This window comes from Pongo pygmaeus, chromosome 2 (genome assembly GCF_028885625.2).
Source record: "Pongo pygmaeus isolate AG05252 chromosome 2, NHGRI_mPonPyg2-v2.0_pri, whole genome shotgun sequence".
NCBI classification, from domain to species: Eukaryota; Metazoa; Chordata; class Mammalia; order Primates; family Hominidae; genus Pongo; species Pongo pygmaeus.
The window spans coordinates 136347263-136362298 of record NC_085930.1 but is presented as its reverse complement, the minus strand read 5'-3'; the positions used below and the strand labels follow the sequence as shown (position 1 = coordinate 136362298).

At 35.6% G+C, this 15036-nt stretch overlaps 1 protein-coding gene across 50 annotated transcripts in view; it reads right to left on the bottom strand.

Annotated features, from left to right (window-relative positions):
• Window positions 1-15036, bottom strand: part of TBC1D5 (TBC1 domain family member 5) — a 599895-nt gene that overhangs the window by 434221 nt on the left and 150638 nt on the right. For 17 of the 50 annotated variants that reach the window (XM_063662139.1, XM_054482836.2, XM_063662129.1 and 14 more), the window contains one exon: window positions 9396-9600. The exons of the other annotated variants lie outside the window; for them this stretch is intronic. The gene's annotated coding sequence lies outside the window, so the exon portion shown is untranslated. The remainder of the gene's footprint in view (window positions 1-9395; window positions 9601-15036) is intronic. 50 annotated transcript variants of the gene reach the window in all.

Genomic DNA, 15036 nt, shown 5'->3' with positions numbered 1-15036 from the left:
TTTGTTATAAATTTACCTCACTAATTTATAATCATATGTAATATAGGAAAAAACTGTAAAAGTCACAAATTTCTCTGAACAAATTTTCATTTGAAATTTACACATTTAAAGGGAATTTTTTCTTGCCACTGAATAATAAGAAAAATGAAAGTGGTAGGTAAGTATTATAAAGTCAAGAGTAAAAGGCTATTATATTTACAACCCATTGAAAGCGGGGGTGGGGAGGGGAACTACACCTACAGTAAGCCCTCTATCACAGACACTGAAGGCAGTCTTTAAAGTCTGCATATAAAAATTTCTTGAGTTTTACAAAGTTTTACTTTAAGTTGTAGTGTCTGCAAAAAGCGATTCCAACTAATAAACAGCAATTCACCAAAAATGCAAAAGCAAACTATCAATTTACATTTTAGTACTTTAAAGACAGTAACATTTACTCTGATCAGTGCAGTGTTTTGAAATAGATATAATTAAAAACTAACTTTTAACTTGGAATTATTGTATCAGTGCAGATCTAGGTAAACATCCACACAAGCATTTTTAAATATATACTGTCTTCAACTCACCTTAATCTCAGTAACTCTTCCCACCTTTGTATTTAGAAATTTTTAAAAACTTATCTGAACAAATTAATTTTCATTTGAAATTTATACATTTAAAACGAATCTTTTCCTGCCACTCAATAATAAGAAAAATGAAAGTGGGAGGAATAGATAGGTAAGTATCATAAAGCCAAGAATAAAAGGTTATTATATTCACTACCCTTTGAGAATTAAATTTTTAAAAATTTCTAAATACAAGGCATATAATTTTACCTTTTTTGCTTATTTATTATGAAAGAGGTATAAAACAAATACTCTGACCACAAACCCTGAATGTTCAATGCCTTCAACCAAACTACTGCAATTAATATGAAATTCTAAATACAGAATATAATGCCACATAAATAGTATAACAGCCAAGTACTGTCTAAGAAGCCATATGTTTTTTCCCATTGTTCAAAAAAAGGAGATGACTTCCTGTCACTTATGTTTCTGATTAGCAAGGTGATTTATGCCACAATCACTAAAAATGCCAGCAAGTGAATGAGAAAATGCGTAGTGACTGCACCAGATGTGCACAATAAACAGGAATCCCATTGTAATCTCTGGTACTTAGTTTATATGAAGGTAATGTAGGAAACACTCTTGGATATGGCAAAGTTACTCTTTTTTTTACATTTGACTATAAATGATATGAAATAAATTGTGTGTTTTATACTTTATGGCATGCATACATTGATAAATTAGGTACCGTTTTGTATCCCGACTTATCTACAAGACAAACCTGGCTAAGATCATGGGGATTAATTGCTTCAGAAGTGTGAAATGCAGCTTTTCCATTCTTTTCTGCACACTCAGTGAAGAAACAATGATTAATCACTGTTTAACTATTCTCTTGGGAATCTACAAGATTGCCAAAGAAGGACTTATCCTCATAAATCCAAAAAATACAGGTTTAGATTTGTTGCCAACAACTGAAAGAACATGAACTTAAACGCATTTGTTATCAGATTAAAATAATGTCAAGGTTTTAGAACCCTACTGGTACAGAATTCCCTTTAATCGGTGACTTCAATGGGAAATTAGATTAACACATAAGATATAGTGAAAGCACCTGTATTTTACAAAATAAACATTTTTTAAAACTTGGAAAATAACCTTGGCCTAATATCAAACATCATACTCTTGAACTTGAGCTGACAATCTCCCCTAGCTACAGAAATACTTCATTTCCTCTGTTCTAATTTAAGAATTAAAATACATGCTCATCAGGTAAAAAACATTTTAAATGGATATTTCACATAGGAAATAAAGATTTATTTCAGTAAGTTTTATTCCACATTGCTAAAGCTGAATGGCAATTATGTGGGTAAAACTATTTGGTTCCAATAATGCTAACATATTTCTAAGTCTTTAGAAGACAGAAATTGTAAACTCCAAACTTCTAAGCCTAAATAATCCAAAACCCTGAAATATTCTGAACAGAAGTACATAAGAGCAGAGGTTTCAAATATATTCCAAATAATTTGGGTTTTCAAAGAATCTTCAGCCAATGTTTACTAGTATACTTAATAAAGTAAGTAATTCTTAAGTTGAGGCAAAATTATTGTTCATACCACTTATAAAATGTGGGGCACATATTTTTAAGAACTGAAATCTTATTCTGTCTCATTAATAAGTATAATGTTAGTGGCATAATTGTCAAATTATTACAAATTAAAAAGTTTTTTTTAATTCCCTCTAAATGGGTCAGTTGTTCACACTACAAACTAGTACAAACCCAAATACTCCTGAAGTGAGAGTAATCTGAAGTAAAAACTTCAAATTTCTACGTAAAATAGAAATATTTGACAAATGTGTTTTACACAGGTGAATGTAAATTAGAAATACAGCCATCTTTCAATTATTATGGGTTAATTTTCTATTTGTCTGATCATATGTTCATATAATTCTCCCTTCCAATTTGTCAATTTTCCTGCTACTTCTTTCAGGTGTACTAAGTGCCACAAGAGACTACCAGAACTGCAAGGAAAAGGAGGTGAAACTGTTGGTCAATTTCACTGTTCATTAAGCCCTTGTAAAAATGAGTAAGAGGAAGAGAAGGTGAAACAAATTTCGTATTTCCTACACTTCGCTATTTTTATCACTTTATCACAAAAGTGGCAGCTATGTCTACTACACATATAGTGAAAACCTAAAAACATTCACAATTTGCCCAAAAAAAAAAAGAATTTTCCTCACATCATCCAATTTAAAAAAGCAAACCTTCTTATAAAGGATACATTATTTTAAAAGTAATTCTCCAGTTAGCTGAGTACCTGCCATAAGTAAAACCACAGAAAGCAAAACCACAGAAAAGAGGGAACTACTATATCACTATAGAGAGCTAGGAACTTGAGCAAGAATGGGTAAGAAGGGCAACACTGTTGAGAGAGACAGCAGAGATCACATTATACCAACAGGAAAATGTGAGTATTCTAATGCCATTATTGTATCCCATATTTATCAAGTGTGCTCTGGGGCTGATGTGACCAGGAGAAATATGAATCACAAAGAATAATAGACACTTGGCATCCATAGATTTTTTACAATTACCATTTCACCCTTGTTCAAGCAATCCAGGCCATGAAGTACTTTATCATTTTCTGGTAAGTGAATTTGAACCATAAACTCCCCAACCTGGTATAAAAAAGGATTTTGATGGCCCTGTTTCTACTATTAACTGTAGCTTGATGGTTCTCCAGAGCATTTTACAGAAATATTTACAAACTTGAAACTTTAAAAAAAATCAACAGGTATATAATTCATAAATGCCCACTGTATACCTTAATTCCATTAACAGAATTTTTTTTTAAACACAGAATTCCTAAACTAGGAACCACCATACATTACATTGTTAAAGAAAAAAACCACAAAGGAGAATTACAGAAGAAGCCTAAAGAAGTGGGAAGCAACTAATCATGATGCTTCTTGTACGTAATATATCCTGGAGATAGTACAAAGATCAACCAAATGCTTTTTAACAATGGATCTGTGCCGATATGCTCTGCCTTCCCTCTTATTAAGAATAAACCATCCATGCTGCTACTTACGGTGATCTCTCTACTTGTACACACTGCTTTAACAATTTTCCACTCTTTCTTGCATCATCAGTTTATTCCTCTCTATTGGAGCACTCCCATTAGTATGCTATTTCTCTCCTATTTAAAAAAATCCTCTCTTCACTCCAACTTCCCCCTTAAGCTGCCACCTGTTTCTCCTCCCACTCTCCCTTGAATTGTCCATCTTTAACTTCACCTATAAATAAGATTTCCACTCTTCCTTCAAACATTTACATCACTTTCAGATATTCTGAAAGACCAGTGAGTTTTCCTCTTAACCTCACTGTGTTTTCTTCTCTAGCCACCTCTACTAATTCCTCTTTTTCTCCTAACTCCTTTACTAAAGGTGCCCCAAGGCTAGCATTTTAAGTCTTCTCTATCTATATTTACTGTACTGCATCAATGTTACATCTTGATATGGTTTGGCTGTGCCCCCACCCAAATCTCATCCTGAACTGTAACTCCCATAATCCCCACGTGTCATGGGAGGGACCTGGTGGGAAGTAATTGAATCATGGAGGAGGGTTTTCCCCACGCTGTTTTTGTGATAGTAAGTAAGTCTCATGAGATCTCATGGTTTCATAAAGGACAGTTCCCCTGCACACACTCTCTTGCCTGTGCCATGTAACACAGGTCTTTGCTCCTTCTTTGCCTTCCGCCATGATTGTGAGACCTCCCCGGCCATGTGAACTGTGAGTCCATTAAACCACTTTTTCTTTATAAATTACCTAGTCTCAAGTATTTCTTCATAGCAGTATGAAAATGGACTAATATATACCTTTAAATACCATCTACAATTAACAACTTCCAGTTTTTCCTTCATCTCAGACCTCTTTACTGAATTCTGGACCAATGTGTTTAACTGCCTCCTTGACCTCTCTACCAGATAGACATCTCCAATTTATATTCAAAACAAAACTCCAGATCTTCTCCCAGAAATGTACTCCTTTTATAATATAATTTTCCCCTTCTTCATTAAATGAAGCTCTCTATCTTTTCTGTTATTCAGGCCAAACACTCTTGGAGTCATTCTTGACTCATCTCTTTCTTGCATAACTCAAATCCAATCCATTAGCAAATACTGTTATTCAAACCAAAATTATGTCTCACCTGGAATCTTCTACATGATCTCTCTGCTTCTGCCCTCGCTCCCTTAAAATCTATTCTCAAGCTGGCAGCCAGTATTTCTTTTAAACTACAAAGCAGATGATGACACTCACTAATGGATCCCCATCTCATTCAAAATGAAATCTAAATATAAGTCCTTAAAAGACCTAGATTCTCAGTTACATCTCTATTTACTCCCTACTACTCTCTACTCACTTTGCTGCAGCCACACTGACCTTGAGGCTGTTCTGTGAATGCATCATAAATATTCCTGCCTCAGGACCTTTGTACTTCGTGATCCTTCACCTCACTCTCTCACCTCCTTCAGGTCTTTACTCACATGTTACCTTATCGGTGAGGCTTTCCTTGACCACTCTATCTAAAATTTCCATTCTTCTCCCTATACTCCAAACTCTCTATCTCCCACTGGCTGCTTTATTTTCCTTCACAGAATCACTATCTAAGGTACTACATTTTTTTTTATTTATGCTTAATGTAAGCTTAATCAAGTTAAGGATTTGTATCCATTTTGTTTTCAGTGTGATAGCTCCTAAAACAGTTCTCAATGAGTAAGACTGGCTTCAAATTTCTCAGGAGGAATAATGGATAGTAGAAAAAATTAAAGCAAAGCTTTCAAAGTTCAAAGGAAAATCACTTTAAACTAGAAACATATACCCAGCTAAATCATCAACCAACTGTGAAAATAAAAGAGAAAATTTTTCTAACATACACAACTCAGAGATTTCATCTCCCATTTAGCCTTTCTGAAGTTGTAGTTAAAGGAATCTATGGATGATGACAAAAATGGGATATAAAAAAACAGTACAGCTAACTCAGTAGTATAGTGAAAAGAAATCTCCGAAAGACATGCCAGCAAAAGAACAAGGAAGCTCTGGTTTATATTTAAATAGGAGGTTGAGGTTGAGAAATGTCTTCAAAAAGAGTGTAAATAACTTTACCAAAATGTTATTTTATGATTTAGGAGCCCAAAATACAACTGTAGTACGCTATCAAAAAAAAAAAATATAGGCATAAATCTATTATGAGCATTAAACAAAAAGAATGGCAATTTAAAACTCTGATTAAAAAAACTACACATATATCAAAAAGCAAAAAAAAAAACATGATACAAATGTGAAAGAAAATAGAAGATTTTGAGCAAATGAAGAAAAGAAAGAAACCTTTTATTCTGGCAAAAATATGTTCACTGGTCAGGTAATTCTGGAGAGAAAATAGAACTGAATGATAGTCTGAAATGATATAAATTACTATATAAGAAATATAATTGTTAAATAAGAAATAAAATACAGGCCAAGCATGGTGGCTTATGCCTATAATCCCAGCACTTTAAGAGACCAAGGTAGGTGGATCACTTGAGCTCAGGAGTTCAAGACCAGCCTGGGCAATATGGCAAAACCCTGTCTCTACAAAAAATACAAAAATTAGCCAGGTATGGTGGCTCATGCTTGAGGTCCCAGCTATTTGAGAGGCTGAGGTAAGAGGATTGCTCGTGCCTAGGAGGCAGAGGTTGCAGTGGGCTGAGATCATGCCACTGCACTCTGGCCTGGGAGACAGAGTGACACCCAATCTCAAAAAAATAAGAGAAATAAATTACTTAAATATGTAAGAAATATATAATCACTACTTTGTTAAAAGTCATTTATCGGTATCATAAGATATCCTGATAATCAAAAAAAAAAAATGGAAAATACTAAGTGTTAGCAAAATGTAGAGAAAGTGGAACCCAGCTGGGTGCGATGGCTCATGCCTGTAATCCTAACACTTTGGGAAGCCAAGGTGGGCAGACTGCCTGAGCTCAGGAGTTCAAGACCAGCCTTGGCAACATGGAAAAACCCCGTCTCTACTAAAAATACAAAGAATTAGCCGGGCATGGTGGCATGCATCTGTAGTCCCAGCTACTCAGGGGGCTGAGGCAGGAGAATCGCTTGAACCTGGGGGACGGAGGCTGCAGTGAGCCAAGATTGCGCCACTGCATTCCAGCCCACGCGACAGAGCAAGACTGTCTCAAAGAAAGTAGAACCCTCATACACTGCTGACAGGAATGTAAAATGACGCAACTACCATGGAAAACAGTTTGATGGTTCCTCAAAAAGTTAAACATAGAATTACAATATGACCTACCAATTCCACTCCTAGGTACATACCCATATGAACAGAGAATAGGTACTCAAACAGGTTCACATGTTTAGAGCAGCACTATTCAGAGTAACCAAAAAGTAGAAGCAAAGAAAATGTGTATGAATGAATAAATGGATAAACACATGGACTAGCATTCAGCCAAGAAAAGTAATGAAGTAATAATAAGTGCTACAACATGAATAAAAATTTGAAATATTATGTTAAATGAAAGAAGCCACCCACAAAACGTCACATATTTTATGATTACATTCACATTAAATATACAGAACACATAAATCCATAGAGACAGAATGCTGATTGATGGATGTCAGAGCCTAGGGCTAAGACAGAATGAAGACGAACTGCTAAATGGGTAAGGTACTTTACTTTGGCACGATGGAAATGTTCCAAACTCGACAGAGGTGGAAGGTTGCACAACACTGTCAGTGTACTCAACGCCACGGAACTGTTCACTTCAAAATGGTGAATTCTGTGTTATATAAATTTCACCTCAATAGATTATCTTAACATAAAAGATATTCTGCTTTCAGTTCACTCTTTCTATTTTCTTATTTCCAGAGTAAAGATTTCCAAAGATGTTCATAATGTTATTTAACTTTGGAAGGCTCTTAGAAACTAATATTTATGGTGTTGGGGTAGGGGAACGTATATGAGGTTCAATAATTCTTTAAGCCTCATTTCAGGGTTTTTTTTTCCTCTGTTAAATTCAAGTAAAATTAAATGTAATAAACATCATTTTTTAAATGGTATATCAGTTCATCTCTGTATGATAGGATTCAAAATAATTTTTTTATTTTTTTAAGTTGACTTACGTATTTATTTATTTTGAGATGCAAGGCTGGAGTGCAGTGGCATGATCTCAGCTCACTGCAACCTCCACTTCCCGGGTTCAAGAGATTCTCCTGCCTCAGCCTCATGAGTAGCCAGGATTACAGGTGCCTGACACGACGCCCGGCTAGTTTTTTGTATTTTTAGTAGAGACAGGGTTTCACCATGTTGGCCAGGCTGGTCTCGAACTCCTGACCTCGTATTTTACCCACCTCAGCCTCCCAAAGTGCTGGGATTACAGGCGTGAGTCACTGCGCCTGGCCAACATTTATTTTTTCGACAGAGACAGGGATTTGCTATGTTGCCTAGGCTGGTCTCCAACTCTTGAGCTCAAGCAATCTGTTCACCTCGGCCTCCCAAAGTGCTGGGATTACAGGTGTGAGCCACCATGCCCAGCAAGGATTAGGGATAATTTTTATCCTCTTTATGTTTTTCTGTATTTACCAAACTTTCTAATAAAAAATATTATTTTTATACATCAGGAAAAAATGCCTTCAATTTATTAAAAAGATACAAATGTTAAATAAAATGGGAATGGGTACTAGAAGAGATCACTTTGGGAAAGGATCTGGGTTATTCTAACTTGATATTCAGGATGTAAAAAGTTAAACATGTTTCAAACTAAGAATGATTTGAGGGCATCAGGATGCACATACAATTTAGACAGACAAAACAAACAAGAAGAGAATAAAGAAATATACACCCTACTAAAAAGACACGATTATATCAAAAATTTATTCTTCTTTAAAATTGTGAGATCTCAGTACTTGTGCTTATGTTCTTATTACAAAAGAACCCAGTAAGGACTGTGGTGTTTCCCAGCAGTTACCCAGTTCTCTAAGTCATTTGATAGCTTATATTGAATGGGGAAAGAAATGAGAAGCACAGAAGAGACAAAAGAAAAGGCAGATTCACTGAGGCAGAAAAGAAACTGTCTCATTTATTTTACTCCCCCAACAAATCAGTGATGAACAAACATTCAAGTGATCTAAAGCTGGGTTTCTGAAACTGCATAAGTGACACATACCAGGAAGCATTAAATAAAATATACAAAGAATATAATATAGCATACAGCACATCCCAGGTAGTTGGCGTAAGAATTAAATTTTTGTTTCAATTTCATTTATACCTATAGGACTCGGCTCATAAATGTACATTTTATTCCTTACTATGGGTTGTAATAAGGAAAAAAATTGTGAATGTTATCTATCTGATATACCTCCAACTCTAAGTTCAATCATTCTAATTTCCTACTTCTTTAAGAAATGGTGGGGGAGTGGGGAGTGGAGAAAAGAAAATAAAAGGCCTATGGATACAAAAAGATTCTCTAAGGAAAATGCTAAAGTCTGCTGGTGGGAAAACATTTTTAAAAGACACCCTGAAGACTCAGCTAACTGCGAAGAAAAACAATGGACAAAGGGGAAAGAATGGAAACTGGTGACTAAAAGCAGGAGGTAGGACAGAAACAGATCAGGAAACTGAGTAACTGTGTTGGTTGGCCAACACTATTCCCTGAAGGAGTCTTCAATCTAAATTTGGCAGAAGTACACAAACACACATACATTTTTTTTGTACAAAAATCTATGGAACACATTACTATGGTAAGGGTATTGAGAGTATTCTATCTTAAAATATATATTTTGAATAAATATATGCTTACCTCGTGAAAGAACTTTACTGGTCCACAAATCCGGTTGACATGTGAAAATGCATGTTCTTGTTATAGATCAAAAATGACTTAGGCTCAGTACAATAGAGTTCTCCAAACACAAGTCTTGGTTTGCAAACAGAAATTGAAGAGGAATCAAGAAACAGAGACAAGCTAAGTTCTCCCTTAACTGAGCTGCTGGAAAAACAGCATCTCCCTAGAAAAATAAATAAATAAAATAGCTGCAAATGCTCCTATCCCAGGAGAAACCCTAAATCATATCAAACAATACAAAATCATATCATATCAAACAATACAAAAAGCAGGCAAAAAACAATTCCTATCAAAATATTTTAAGTTCTTAGAAGACAAACGTTAGCCTACTCATTAATCACTCTTTCCTTCACCTATTTTAACTCCAGGAAGAAAGGGAGGCATTTTATAATACCAAAAATAAATGGTATTTTACATATATAATACAAAAACAACAGGCTTCACTATAAAACAATCACCTCTTACTTCATTTAACTTTGCACTGAAATGACATAAAAGTGTTGAAATGAGGAACATACTATTCTAACACATAGTAAAATAATATCACATTTTAAAATTACATAATATAAAAAAATGGAAATTTGACATTTGAAAACAAATGTGAAAAAAATTCCATTGAAAATGGATTCTAAAGCATTAATAAAATGTAAAATTAGAATACAGATGCATCAGTGATGACAAGTGAATATTATTTAGGTGTTAAAATTAATTTTCACAGCCTTTTTCTAAAGAAAAAATTTTTTTCATCTTTAGTAATACACCTCCGTAAATAATCATACACATAGATATATTTACATAAAATCTGTAAGAATAACAACTAAATTTCTTAACTAGGCTATCTAATTTAAGTAAAGAACCTGTTAATAATAAAAAATTACTAAACATATTATCAACTTCCCCTAGATTTCATTCTCTATTAGTTCTTAAGCTTCAACAACCTGTTAAGAGCTTACTGGTGGCTTAGCACACATACAAAAAGATAGCAGCAGTTACCTAATATAATGTAAAACATAATCAATAACATGAAACTGAAAAACATGACAACAGATTCCAACTGAAATTTACTGAGATTCAATATAAATTATTTCAAACACATTTTAGTATCACATGCTACTAAAATCGAGTAACAAAAGTCACTCTTCTGGAAACAGGATTTCCAGAAATGGTTTTTTGTCCTTTTAGATATACCCATTTTATTGAATACAATTCATGTTTTATTTGTGTGTCGGTTTGGTGAAGAGAATTATGCATTACATTGTGATGCTGCATTTTCTTATTTTAACTTTCAATCGAATTTGAAAAGTAACAAACAATACTTTTCTAAATTATATTACACATATGGAAAATATCTAAATATCATCAGCTGCTCCTTGCACAGTGCTATATTCACATTTTTTCGTGTATGGCTGAACTAAAAATTGCTATACCACTAAAACAAAGCATGACTATTTCTCATCTTTCTTTTGTAAAAATACAGACCATTTTTATTCTCTTTGGATGCCTGTTTAGAATAAAAGATATTCAAATAGCTTTCAACTACTCCAACATACGTGTATTTGATGAAATCTGTATTTAAGTACCAATATATATTGTCATAGTACTATGTCACTACTATTCAGAGAATGATGGCTATTTCTTCAGAAAGTGTAACGGTAACAAGAAGAAAAAGTAACACTACAATCAGTGTCCTGAGTAGTTGTAATGTGTTTTATTCCTAAATACATACTTTAGACCAATTTTTTATTTTAGGCCAATTTTTAATTTCTTACACTGACAACATCCTTAATTAACCTTCTTGTTGTGACAGGATATAGCCAATAAAAGAACAAATTGACATATCATCAGAGAAACCAAGAAAGCAGAAAAAAAAAAAAGAGAACACTATGGGCAGAATTAGGAAACACAAAAAAATCTCTACAGTAAGACTATATGAAACAACTAAACTTTCTCAGAAATCCATATGCAGCCTTCTATGGTATGTTTACCATAGTCTCACTGAAAGGATATACCAGTTCTTTTTCTAGTTATTCTCTTAGGAATTACATAAATATTGAGAAATCTAGAAATAGATATACACATGCACACATAAAAATTATTGTCAGTGCATAAGTTACTGCTGCCCTGGGACTGCAATAATTTATGTAACATCTGTTTTCATATTTTCCTGATTTTTTTCCTAATTAACATGCATATTTAACGCACAAATGCTCAGACCACCTCTTTTTTCTGCTGACTGTGCCTCTTTTTTTGAAGTTGTGCACTCCTAGGGAGAATTTAGGATAGATGAAAACCAAAATCTTATTGAGAGCACTAATTTTAAAACATAAACAACAGCAGGAAACCAATTTTCAATAAAATACTAAAGTCTTAGGAGTTTTCACAAATACACTTCAATCTGCCAACAATAGTCAGACTAGCAGTAAATAAAGGCCCAAATATAAAAAGTCAACATAAAAGCATAATCTCAATATTACTTAAACCTTCTTGATTTCTTTCTAACTTCCATAAGAGCTAAGAAACCTACTAAAATATCCATGATTTCTTGTCTTAACAAGGTTGGTAAAATTTTAAAGGTTTTATGCCTTAGACAACTAAAATAAACAAACACATTCCACATAGTAAACATAAATTTGTATATAAGCAGTGACAGCCTTTTGGATTATAAACTTCAAATACTGTGCAGATTCAACAAAAGGGGAAAGTTTTTATTGTAAAGTTCATTCAAGTACAATACAATGAAGTTCTGAGATTTTAAGCTGTATTGGGTAATTCATAATACTGCTTATGCTTTTATTCTTTTTGTAGACATGGGGGTCTCACTTGGTTGCTCAAGCTGGTCTCAAGCTCCTGGCTTCAAGAGTTTATCAAACCAATGCTACAACAACTTAAGTATTCTCAAATAACAATGCTTAACATGCCAACACTGATCTCATATATACTAGCACACTTTATGATATGGTTTGGCTGTGTCCCCACCCAAATCTCATCTTGAATTCCCATGTGCTGTGGGAGGGACCTAGTGTGAGGTAATTGAATCATGAGGGCAGGTCTTTCCCGTGCTGTTCTTGTGATAGTGATTAAGTCTCACAAGATCTGATGCTTTTAAAATGAGAGTCTCCCTGCACAAGATCTTGTCTCTTGTCTGCCGCCCTGTGAGACATGCCTTTCACCTTCCACCATGATTGTGAGGCCTCCCCAGCCACATGGAACTGCAAGTCCAATAAATTTCATTTTTTGTAAATTGTCCAGTCTTGGGTATGTCTTTATCAGCAGTGTGAAAACAGACTAATACATTTTAGAATTAATTACTTTGTATTTTAATTGCCCCATCAGGCATTTCAGTCATTTAATATTTGTTGTCTACTGTCAGGGCCATTCTAAACCTTTGTAAGCACTAAAATTGTCTCTGCCCTCATAGAACTTATATTTTACTTGGGGAGATAGACAGCATCCAATAACCATGTGAATACCTACCTGCAAACAGATAAATGCTATTTTAAAATATGGGGAGAAGGAGCCATAAGATTTTATAAAAGGAGATGTGATATAGCCCAGAGATCAGTTTGAAATGGGATCTGAAAGGTATGGGAAGTATTCCAGTATGGGGCACAGCAAGTGCAAAAGTCCAAAAGCAGCTGTGAGATCAGCACCCGCTCCCCGCTACAACACTCCTGTTTGTTTCTAGACCTATAACTAGACTAAAGTCCCAGCGGGCCCCATAGGTGAGGTTGAGAGTGTGATCCATGAGGAAGTATGCTACACTCAAAAAGAACTATTTGAGTTTTCCAGTTTATATAAACAGAACTCTGGAGAACAGGCATGGGAATGTACATTAAGGGTGTAGGATAATGGTGGGAGGAACACAGAGTTAGATCAGGCTGAATTTATTGATTTGGGCCCACTAAGTAGGGACTCTGCATTTAGTGTTGCAGCTAGAGGAGTTAAAACAGGTTCTAGTGGTTTATTTTCTTGGTTGGCTGAAATATGGATTAAAAGATGGCACACTATGAGCAAATTGGAAATACCTGATCTCCCTTGGTTTAATGTAGAGGAAGGAATCCAAAGGCTGAGGAAGGAATCCAAAGGCTTAGGAAGATTGGGATGGTGGAATGGATTAGTCACTTTAGATCTACTCATCCCAACTGGGAGGGTTCAGAAGATACACCCTTGACCAATGCCTTGCAAACAGATTTGTGAGGGCAGCACCTGCATCTTTCAAGAGCCCTATAATTGCTCTTCTCTATAAGTCAGATCTAACAGTGGGAACCACAGTCACTCAACTACAGATATTTAAATACAATGGGAACAGTTGGATCCTGAGGTGGCAGGGGCCAAGTGGCGACACACAACCATCAAAGGCAAGATGGGCATAGCTACCATAATAGACAGCAGTGGCAAAGCAGCAATCAGAATAGTCTGATTCACGTAGAGCTTTGGCATTGACTAATTAATCATGGTGTTCCTAGAAGCAAAACTGATAGGAAGCCTACTGCATTCCTACTTTATTTATACAAGCAGAAAACTTCTAGGTCAAATGCGCAAAAGACTAATTTGAATCATAAAAACAGAGAATTGGGCCAGGCACAGTGGCTTACACCTGTAATCCCATCACTTTGGAAGGCTGAGACAGGCGGATCACGAGGTCAGGAGATTGAGCCATCCTGGCTAACATGGTGAAACTCTGTCTCTACTAAAAATACAAAAAATTAGCCAGGTGTGGTGGTGGGCGCCTGTAGTCCCAGCTACTCGGGAGGCTGAGGCAGGAGAATGGCGTGAACCCAGGAGGCAGGGCTTGCAGTGAGCCGAGATTGTGCCACTGTACTCCAGCCTGGGCGACAAAGCAAGGATCTGTCAAAAAAAAAAAAAAAAAAAACAACAACCCAGAGAATCATGGCCCCTCAATTAATTTCCAGGCTTGAGATAGTTTACAGATCCAGAAACTCTTGAATGAAGGCGAGGCCAGGTCCCTTTGAGGAAGGACCCCACTATATTACCAACAATTTATGCAGTGAATCTTTCTCAAATCCTTCCCCAAGGAGACCTCCAGCCTTTTACCAGGGTAACTGTGCACTGGGGAAAGAAAAATGATCAGACATTTCGGGGGACTACTGGACACTGGCTCTGAGCTCACATTGATTCCAGGGACCCAAAACTTCATTGTGGTCCTCCAGTTAAAGTAGGGGCTTATGCAGGTCAAGTAATTATTGGAGTTTTAGCTCATGTCCGACCTACAGTGGGTCCAGTGGGTCCCCTGACTCAGCCTGTGGTCATTTCCCCACTGCCAGAATGCATAATTGGCATAGGCAAACTTAGCAGCTGGCTGAACCCCTACATTGGCTGATTGGTATAGTGAGGGCTATTATGGTGGGAAAGGCCAAATGGAAGCCATTAGAGCTGCCTCTACCTAGAAAAATAGTAAACAAAAATAATATCAAATCCTTGGAGGGATTGCAGAGATTACTGCCATCATCAAGGACTTCAAAGACACAAGGGTGGTGATTCACACCACATCCCCATTCAACTCTCCCATTTGGCCTATGCAGAAGACAAATAGATCTTGGAGAATGACAGTACATTATCATAAGCTTAACCAAGTAGT